The 10,615-nt window shown below is 45.2% G+C and overlaps 1 protein-coding gene across 1 annotated transcript in view; it reads left to right on the top strand.

Annotated features, from left to right (window-relative positions):
• The first annotated feature begins 36 nt into the window (after positions 1 to 36).
• Positions 37 to 10,615, top strand: part of CSRP2 (cysteine and glycine rich protein 2) — a 20,261-nt gene continuing 9,682 nt past the window's right edge. The window contains exon 1 of the mRNA XM_006759723.2: positions 37 to 143. The gene's annotated coding sequence lies outside the window, so the exon portion shown is untranslated. The remainder of the gene's footprint in view (positions 144 to 10,615) is intronic.

Below are 10,615 nucleotides of genomic sequence, written 5' to 3' on the forward strand. Positions count from 1 at the left end.
CGCGGTGGGCGGGCGGGGCTCCCAAGGCCACGCCCACCAGGGGGTCTTTTAAAGGTGCCGCACTCGCACGGCTTCTGTGCGCACTCCCTCCGACTGCGCTGCCGCAGTTCTGCCTCCTGTGCGTGGTCCAGGCTCCAACTCGAGTGAGTAGCGGCGGTAGGGGCGTTTCCGCTGACCTTGGGGTCGGGGGGTTCCCACAGCCTCCCGGGGTCCTCAGCCCGCCCTGTGGGACCCCCCCCCGTCTCCTATGACATCCCTACCGCGGTCCCCATTTAGACCCCAGCCATCCACCTCACCCCTGCTCTCCCGTCCTCCCCACCCTCATACCTCTCCCCTCGCAGGCGCCCCGGCTCTGCCCTGGGATCCTGGGCCCGCGGGGCAGATAAATACCAGTGCATGACCCCCATATCAGCGCGCCCCTGCCGTTTTTCTGGGAGAGGCGGGCTGGAGAATTTCTCGTGGTTGCTAATCCGCCTGTTAGTCGCCCGGGGCCCCTCCTCCGCGGCCGGTTCCCCCTCCGCGGGTCTCCCCTGCCCGGAGCGTGGTGCGCGCTTCCCGGGGGGTTTGGAGACTGGGGGATGAAGGCGAGGGCTCCCACAGCCCGCGCACCCGGAGTCCACCCCCTGCTGCGGCTCGGACCCCGGCCTCCCATTGTTCGGTGGTCTCTGCCCACTAAGCACGGAATCTTAAACCGTGGAAGGAACAGCCGTGAAACGTCAATGGAAAACTCCCTGCGTTTTCCGGAACTTTCGACCATTCGGGTACAAATAGGAGAGTAAGAATGCTCGGTTGAGAAATTCTGCAACAGGTCCTGAAAAATCACATCCTGGGCTTCAGAGCTCCACGTAGGCAGCTCCGGACTTAGGAGACGCCCATCTCGACCCGCACCCAAGCTGGGACGTTTGTTGATGATGTGTGTTTAAATGGTCACCCAAAATGCTTGACCTGTTTTACCTGCGGTCTGCAGACCACGTCCATTTCCATTCTAGAATTGCTTTTTATTTGGGGTAACTTTCTATACTCGGACAGTAAGAATGAAGTTTTTAACTTTTCTAATCAACCTGTGTTAAAGCTCTATCTATATAAAGAACTCAAATAGGACTGTCTTGAAGTTGGCTATAATCTGCCTCACATTTTTCAGGAAAGAGACGGGCAGTATTCTAAAAGGGCGGATGTCACAAAGTTTCAAAACTGCTTACCAAACTATAACCAATTTCAAGGCCTCCGTGGTCTCTCCCCATTTTCCTCTTGGTCATTGCACTTTCCAGGTGATTGCCACTGGTGCTTCATCAATATTTCTCAAGGTTCTTCCTACTCTGGATTCTCGTTTCTTCTGCTCCTTCTAAGGGATGTTAGGTAGAGACAGGATCTGCATCCCATGAGACCTTGAAACACAGTGCTTACCTGGATGCCTTAAACACCCTTTGACCAGAGCCACGGTTGATGTATTGAACGAATGAAGGAATTAGTAAGTTACAATTGTGGTGAACAAAGATTTAGCTGGACTCAAGCAGTCGATGCATTAGCAGATTTTATCTATGGTTTCTGTCGAAAGTTTTTAATGTTTTTCACTAAATGTATTCAACGAATATAGGTTGTTACTGATATCTACTAAATATTGCGCTGAAAGCAGTACTCAGTGGAGCTCTGTCTGTCTCGATTAAATTGCCAAAAACAGCACAGTGAGAAGAGCAGGACTGAAGCCAGTTGGGCCCAAATTCATATCTCAGCTCCAGCACCCATTGGCTTGATGACCTTGGGCAAGTTATTCTCTGACCTCGGTTACTTTATCTTGTAAAACAGATATAACATCACATACCTTGCAGCGTTGTCTTAAGGCCTATACACAGCCCAGCCCAGCCTGGGGCGGTTTCCTGTAACTAGACCCTGTTCTACACGTTGTTGAGTCTGTGGGGAAAAGACTGTTAGTGAAGGCCTCTTCCAGGAGAGCTGACTCAGAAGTGAACACTAACCCTAGGCCTTGCCCAGAGGCCAGCTCTTTGGCCTCCCTTTGCAGACATTTACAGGTTTCCTCCCATCATTTCCTGGTCTGGTATTTGCATGGTCTCCCTCCCTTAATTACCTTAATTGCCAAGGATGGTGATACGTGTTTGTTTTGTTTTTATTAATCCTCGCCCAAGGATATTTTTCCATTAATTTTTAAAGAGAGAGGAAAGGAGGGGAGAGAGAGACACACACATCAATTGTTTGCTTGCCAAAGGTGCCTGACCAACCAGGGTCTGGGATTGAACCTGCAACCCAGGTATATTCCCTTGGTCAGGAATCAAACCTGAGACCCTTTGGTGCACTGGCTGACGCTCTAACCATTAAGCAACACTGGCCAGGGTTACCTAAGTGTTTCTGTGTCATGACTTTTCTGGCAGCCTAGTGAAGCCTCTGGACTCCTCAAAATGTGAAGTGTGTAAAATAAAGTACATGGTTTCAAGTTCACTGAACCCCAGAAGTTCAAGGACTCTGTGACCCCAGGTTCATAACCTTAACTTAGGGAGTTTTCTCAAACTGGATGGTGGAGGACCTGGACGCGAGTTCTGATTGTTAAACATGTTAAGTTTTAGTGGAAGTCATAGAGGAAGAACCAATAGAAGTATATTGTGAATTATTTGCAAAGGATATTAGATTCCTTGCTTTTTTGCCTACCACCTCAAACCAACAGTACTACCAGTTTTCCTTGACTCATAAGAAGAGGACACATACCATGTAATACGTTAGGGCCAGTTCACTACAGGCAAGAAGGTTTTTTGGTGGCTTCTCTCCCAGAAGAAAAGGGTGAGGAGAATTGAATCCTCATCCAGCACATAGCAGTACAGGAAATACCCAATTTAAAAAGAACCTACGCCAGAGCCATGTAAGTCAGTACTATATTTGTGAGGCTGGTAGTGGTTTAGTTTTAGAGAAACCTCTAAACACCTATGAATTCATTTGAAGCTTATTGGTATTAATTTTTAGGTTGAATTGGTCATTTTGTTTTGGTTTCACTGTTATAAGCCACTTCATATCTCTATACCTCAGCTTCCCCACCTATAAAAAGGGGATAATGATAATGCCTATCTCAGTGTTATGGGGATTAAGTTACTATAAGTAAACTACTTAGCATAAGTAAAGCATATAGTAAGCTTTATATAAGTAAAAAGTGAATAATGTATAATATTTTAACCTCTTATGTGCAGGCATTATTCTGAGTACCTTACATATATTGTTTAATCTCAGAACTGCCTTGTGATATAAATAAGCATTACCTCCATTTTTGAAATGAGAAAACTAGCAGATCAAATAACCAACCTAACCTAAGATACTTTGGCAGATAAACAGTAGTCTTGACATATACATCTTGGTCTGACTCCATCATGTGTAAATCATTCAAACATTAATTTGTTTGAATAACTCAATATATTGTAGTTAGCATACTTGCGAATTGCTATGGCAGATGTTGGAGGCCAGGGTGACGGAGTTTATAGCATGGTTGCGTTCTAATTACAGTATGTGATTTGGCAGGTAGTCAAAGGATTTTTCTGTCAAGGATTTTTCTATACTCCCAAGTTGAAGATGTAAATGGTAACAGGCTATAGAATCAGTAATTAATGGTGAGGAGGAAGACTGGGGGGAGAAGAAAGTCTTGGTGTGTGCAGGTAACTTGCTACCGCAGGAGTGATCATTCTCAGGTGATTTAGCGATCTCAGCCCTTAAAATCAGATATGGGAGTTTGGGGGACACCTTGAAGTCCTGGAGTCAGACGAGTGGATTGAGTCTGGATTTGCTTCTTTGGGGGTCAGTGACCTCAGCAAGTCACAGAATGACTGAGCTTTTCGTAGCCATATTTGGGCCCAGCAGCACTCCTTAAGGCAGTGGTTCTCAACCTTCTGGCCCTTTAAATACAGTTCCTCATGTTGTGACCCAACCATAAAATTATCTTCGTTGCCACTTCATAACTGTAATGTTGCTACTGTTATGAATCATAATGTAAATATCTGATATGCAGGATGGTCTTAGGCGACTCTGTGAAAGGGTTGTTATACCGCCAAAGGGGTCGCGACCCACAGGTTGAGAACCGCTGCCTTAAGGAAAAGAAAATCGTCGTATATGGAGTACAGGCTCTTTGCCAGGCACTTCACCCACATTATGAACTTCAGACTCTTCCTCATCATCGTTCCAGGAACCCACTTTCAGTAGATCCAGGAGCTAAAACCGTGTTTGCCATCCACCCCTGTGTAAGCAGACCACGCTGGCTTCCCAGAGCCCTTTCTGCACACCTCTTTGTCATTTGTTATGTTGTCTTGCTATTATTTGTGTACATATTTCTACCACCACAGTCATACTCCCTGAGAAACAGGCACACTTCCTAATAACCTTTATCCTCAACCCTAACCCAGGGTATGGCTTGTAAAAGATTGAATGGATACATTTATATGAGAGCTTCCAAAACAGCAAAGCATTGCACAGTGTTTATTGGCTGCCCCTGCCCTACAATTACTTGAGATACAGAAATGAAGTTAGGAGTTAGCCAGGTGAGGGAGGGAGGTAAGTCAGTTGCCCTGATGGAAGGGATTAGGGGTATAAGGAGGAATGGGAGACTTAAGATGGGTAGAGGAAGATGAGTATTGACAACAAAGGTTGAAAACTGCTAAATATTGATGACAAAGGTTACCAATAATTGAGTGCTTACTCTAAGCATTTTCTCAGCTCATTCTCTTAACAACTCTATAAGAAAGGTATTGTTATCCTCATTTTACATATGCGGGAAGAGAGGCTGTATTGACTCCCTAATCCAGTGATGGCGAACCTATGACACACACGAACTCATTTTTTGGTTGATTTTTCTTTGTTAAGTGGCATTTAAATATATAAAATAAATATCAAAAACATAAGTCTTTGTTTTACTATGGTTGCAAATATAAAAAAATTTCTATATGTGACACAGCACCAGAGTTAAGTTAGGGTTTTTCAATGCGGACACGCCGAGCTCAAAAGGTTCGCCATCACTGCCCTAATCCGTGCTCTTAATTCACCCTGAGGCTGAGGTGACTTAAAGGCCAGTTTGAGGATTTGGCTTTGGTAGGAGTCAAATGAATCATGCAGCCCATGGCTGAGGCACAGGAGTCTATCCTTGGTTCATGGTATCTACTTAGATAAGGGAAGTAGACTAAGCAGGTGATTTGGGGAGCAGAAGAAACAGTTTTTAGAATGGACACTGAGTAAAGCTTCCTGTCCAATTACTGACAGCTCATAAACGCTGGCCTTGTTAAAAATCATTGTAATTGGGGACAATGCGATTAACTTACGTATTCTTTAGCAAAGTGACCCCTCTGGATGTGGCTCAGGATGAAATTGGTTTATAATAACTTCGCCCTTTTGGGAAATTGGGTTATAACCATGTTCTAGTGTAGCAACAAAGCTGCGCATATGGTGATATAATGTGAAAGCTTCTGGAAGCATTTAGAATCTGGGTGTATTGATGGACTCACTCCAAACCTTTGGCATCAGAACAAAAATCCAAACGTTTTTTTTCAGAACGAACAACAAACTTCAGGTGGCGACATGTAGGCTCGAAATTCACGGATTCAAGTCATTCAGATTCTAAAATAGGACAGCAAATGCCACAGGTGGTATGAGGGATTCATGTGCTCATTTTGTGGCTCTTGTTGGTTATCGAGAGTGAGGTAATTTTACCACAAGGTGACTCAGAGTTAGACTATAGTAATTTTCTTCTGGGGGCAGGTCTTTGTAATTTTGGGTGGTGTCTCAGACTGGGGAGAAGCAGCAAACAGAAATTGCAAATAGGTGTTCGGATGCAAACAAGCTTTTTAATCTAACACAGTGTATACATTCTAGTGCTGAAATACTTTCAGACATTGGAAACCAAAAACAAGACTGAGAAACAGAATACACCCGATTGGCTTACTTGTGCGAGATGTGTGTGAAGTGGGATTTTATGTCTCCTCTTACCATTCTGTAAATTAATACATAGGCCTGGAGGCACGCTGCCCAGATTGCTCAGTGCACATGCAGTTTGCTGTGATTAATGTCAGCTGTTGTAGAGTTGGACAGCCAAATGCACGTGTGAAAAACAAGCCTCGAGTGGTTTTTTTTACATGTGTAGCAATGCCAAAGAGTGACAGGAATGGGAGATCATCACACTTCCCCTGCCAGATGCAGGAAATGCCCCTAGGAGCGCACCCTGAAGTGTAAATTGGGACTTCGTTTCTTAGATGGTCACCTTAAGCCAGCAGTTCTCAACCTGTGGGTTGCGACTCCTTTGGGGGTCGAATGACCCTTTCACAGGGGTCGCCTAAGACCATCGGAAAACACATATATAATCACATATTGTTTTTGTGATTAATCACTATGCTTTAATTATGTTCAATTTGTAACAATGAAATTGGGGGTCACCACAACATGAGGAACTGTATTAAAGGGTCGCGGCATTAGGAAGGTTGAGAACCACTGCAAGTGAAACCATTGCTATACTTGCAATGCATTTCATCGTCCCAGGAAAAGGTTTGTGAGTGACTAAACGCTGTTTTTCTTTACCTTGTTTGTGGCTCTGAGCTTGGCTCTGTGTGCCCGTCCGTGGGTTTCCTCCTGCAGTGCTGACCGCAGGGTGGACAGGATGGACGCCCCGTCCAGCACGCTCACAGTTCCTGGATGTCTGCCAAGGCATTTGTTTACCATGTTTTGTCTTCAGTGTCTGGAGAGGTAGAGAGCTACCTTTCCCTCTTTTACAGATAAAAAACGTAGCTATGCTATAGATAAGCCCAAGGTTGCACAACTGTTACAATAATGAACTTAACCCAAGTCTGTCTAAACCAACTTCTCCTCCTCCCTCTTTCTTTTCCTTCCTTCCATGGTGAAAATTTCAGACGTACAAAGTAGAGAATATAAGGAATACCCAACTATCCACTATCTAGCTTAAAAAATAAAACAAATTCTGAGAATGCTTTAAAAAAAAAAGTGTGTGTTTTTAATTGATTTTAGAACGTGAGGAAGGGAGAAGCGGAGATAGAAACATTGATCAGCTGCGTCCTGCACACGCCCTGCTGGGGCGGGAGCCTACAACTTGGGCATGTGCTCTGACCAGGAATTTAACCAACAATTTCTTGGTGCATGGGATGGTGTTCAACTGAGCCACAACGGCCAGGCCTGAGGATGCTCTTCCTAACGTCATTTGCCAGGACCACAGAGGTTTATTCAGAAATATTTAGGAAAGCTTTTAAAAAGTTAATGACTTGAAATTTTTACATAAGTTCCAAAAATGTGACAAAGAGAAGTGGGGCAGTACTCTTTTTGTTTTGAGAAGGATAAGATCTAATTGGGAATCATACCAGCAGGTTGAAAAAGGAAGGATTCTTTAAAACAATAGAAATGAAATATTTTTATATATGTCAAGTATGCTGGCAGGTGGGCTGGGGAATTACAGAGATGTGGTCCCCACCCCCGAGGGGAAGAAATAACAGAGTAAGTTGAATGTTGGAGAACTTTGATGGCTATTTCCTGGAAAGATGACACATACCCATTTGGCTGCTATGGATGTATAATAGAAGTAAGACTTGATTTGTAAGAAGCGAAATTCAGTAACCCTGAATTACATAAATAAAGGGAAGATATTCTCCCAAGCTGCTCTTTAATAGAGAAAGAATAAAAAAAGTAATGAGTTAGGTTTTTAAAAATGCATCTTAAACGTTATTCAGAAACAACTCAGGATAGCGTGAGTCTTGATAGAAATCTGGCTTCCTATTGGTGATTGCTCCAAAGAAGATGTGTGTGAATGTGGAAGATGGCAGGCTGATATTAGACAGTATCCTATCAATAGAAGCCTAATATGCTAAGTGTCCAGTCGTCCGGTCGTCCATTCAACCAATCAAAGCATAATATGCTAACGATATGTTAAGGCCACTCAACCAACTTGCTATGATGTGCACTGACCACCAGGGGGCAGACAGTTGACCAGTTGCTATGATGTGCACTGACCACCAGGGGGCAAACACTCAGACTGGTAGGTTAGCTTGCTGCTGGGGTCCTGTTGATCAGGACTGAGTGAGATGGGCCAGACACGCCCTGGAGCCCTCTCACAATCTCTCCCTGGCTGGCCAATCTCCCACATCCCTCCCCAGCCCCGATCATGCACTGGTGGGGTCCCTCAGCCTGGCCTGCACCCTTTTGCAATCCGGGACCCCTCGGGGGACGTTGGAGAGCTGTTTTTGGCCTGATCCCACAGGCCAGGCCAAGGGACCCTACTGGTGCACAAATTTGTGCACCGGGCCTCTAGTACTTTATATAGTGAGAAATTCGTAGACAATAACAAATATTTTAAAAGCCAGCTGGGCTACTAATTCTTGAGACCCAATTTTAAGTAATTGTATGTCATTACCTGTAAGCCTGGATTTGGTTTCTGGTTTCCTCAGGAACCCTGAAGGTACTCTCTAGCAGGTGTCTGTTGCATCCTTGAATGTTCCAGAACACAGGTAACTTTGGAGCCGTGGGGCAAAGTCAACATCACTAACTGCACTCTAAACTCAAGCCAGTGCCGGCTGCTGGAGCCAAGGCCACGGGTCAGGTTGTACAGCCCCGCTCAGGTTTCACCATGCATTTGGACAATGGAGCACCTGTCTCCAGGGAAGGGAAGGAGCAATTTATGCAACTACTAAGGGAAAGCTTGCAAATGTGCTCTGTTGTTGCTAGATACTGATCCTGTGTGATACCTTCACAGTAGCCTGGTAACACTGTGGGCCCTTGGAATTAACTTTGTTCCTGCCTGAATAAGGGAATAGGCTTTTTTGCAAGTTGAGACCAATAGTTTAGTGATAATTAGTCATATCAGTCAGGTCTGTGTGTGTGTGTGTGTGTAGGTGTGTGTTATTATTGTTTGTTACAAGGAACAGGAGCTCCGTGTCCAAGTGACTTAAAAAGAGAATGTATTGGCTCACATACAGAGTACACGATAAGATGAGGCATGGCTGAAAAGTGTCTACATCTGGTCTCCCCATCTCTGTTTTCCTCTGAGCTGGCTTATTTTCTTATAGTGGCTAGACTGCTGCTAGAAACTCCATCCCTACATTCACACAGTTCTAAACCAGAGCTCAGATTTAACTTTCATTGAATTGGCTTGGGTCGTGTACTCATTCCTAAACCCATCACTATGGCGGGAGGGAGAATGCAGTGACCTGGCTGCCATCATGACTGAGTCACTCTGCCCTGGAGTTAGTGAGGCACTCTGAGGCACTCTGCCCAGAGTCCACACTGTTACAGCCAATGCTTCTCAAACATCTGTGGCAAAGGACCTCTTTTTGTTTTGCTTTAATTTCGAAGTACCGATTGATTCTCTGACTTTACGCTGTTCAACAAGATGAATTCACTGATCATACTTCCGACTGTTGTGGTATAACATCGTACAAAAGTTTAGAAATGCTTACCTGAATTTTGTCTTGAATTGGTCACAAGCATGGCGGACCATCATCGGGAGACCACATTGAATAAGTTCTTCTCTAAACCACACGGACCAAGAAAGAGATACTTGCTTCTCTGAAGAGACTCTAGGGAAGTATTATCAGAAGAGGGACAGAGAGTGGATGCTGTGGGCCAGAAAGATGCCCAACACAGCGATTCAGGAGCAGTCTTTCCTTTGGAAAGGCCTCCTGGTGTTCAGGAAGTTGCTGGGTTCCAGATTGTCCTGATGCTTAGGGCGGGAATTTGCCACCCTCCTGTTCATTGTAAGGACTGAAGATTCCTCCGTTTTTGGCTCAGCGCCCCCCCTTTCCCTTCTCTCCCCAGCCAGGTTAGAGTGAGGAGTGGGGTCCAGCTTTCTTAACCAGCTGTTCCCTAGAGAAGCAGGCTGCTCCTCGGAGGAGACTTACCAGGCAGGGGCTACGAACACCACTCACAGAAGGGAAGTCTGAAAATGATGGGGAAAAGGAATTCTTTCCCTGTTTCGAGGTCCCACCTCCAGGCGGGGCAGGTGAAAGTTGCAGGACAACTGTCTGTAGTGGTAAGGGCACTTGAGTCCGATGGCCATTCAGAAGTATGCATTTACCCAGCATCCAGGTAGACCAGTCCATTGAGAAGGAGATGGAACACGTTGGCCCTCCATCAGAGCAGGGTAGCCGAGGACTTAAACTTCCAGCTCCGCCACCACATGGGGCCACCTTGCTCAGAGGTTATTCTGTGTCACTCAACAAACAGTTCATTCTGCCGGGAAGGGAACTCGTAGCTTGTTCTCTATGGACTGACCGCCCCATCCAAGAGGGAACCTTAACTGTTGGCTGGATTAGAGGACTCTGGGATTAGGGAGCATAGAAACTTACACCGTAGCCATCTGGAGGGGTGTTTGTTGTGATTAAAGGAAGGCTCTGTGCTCGCAATCATGCTTGTCACAGACACGCTATTTATGCTACAATCTCACATAACTTTAGCAGACAAATGCAAAATGTGTTCTTCCTCCCTGGAAAGTTCCTCCCTAGAAAGTGTGCCATAGCTTGTGCATGTCAACTTTTAAGAATTTGGTGGAGGTACAAAGAATTAAAACTGTAGTAAAACACTCCACCCAAGTGCAAGTTCCTCCGCTGTTTTCTAAGCCGCTCATTGTGACTGGGCGTGTGTGTGTGTG

The sequence above is a fragment of the Myotis davidii genome, unplaced genomic scaffold, assembly GCF_000327345.1.
Source record: "Myotis davidii unplaced genomic scaffold, ASM32734v1 scaffold54, whole genome shotgun sequence".
Classification (NCBI taxonomy): Eukaryota; Metazoa; Chordata; class Mammalia; order Chiroptera; family Vespertilionidae; genus Myotis; species Myotis davidii.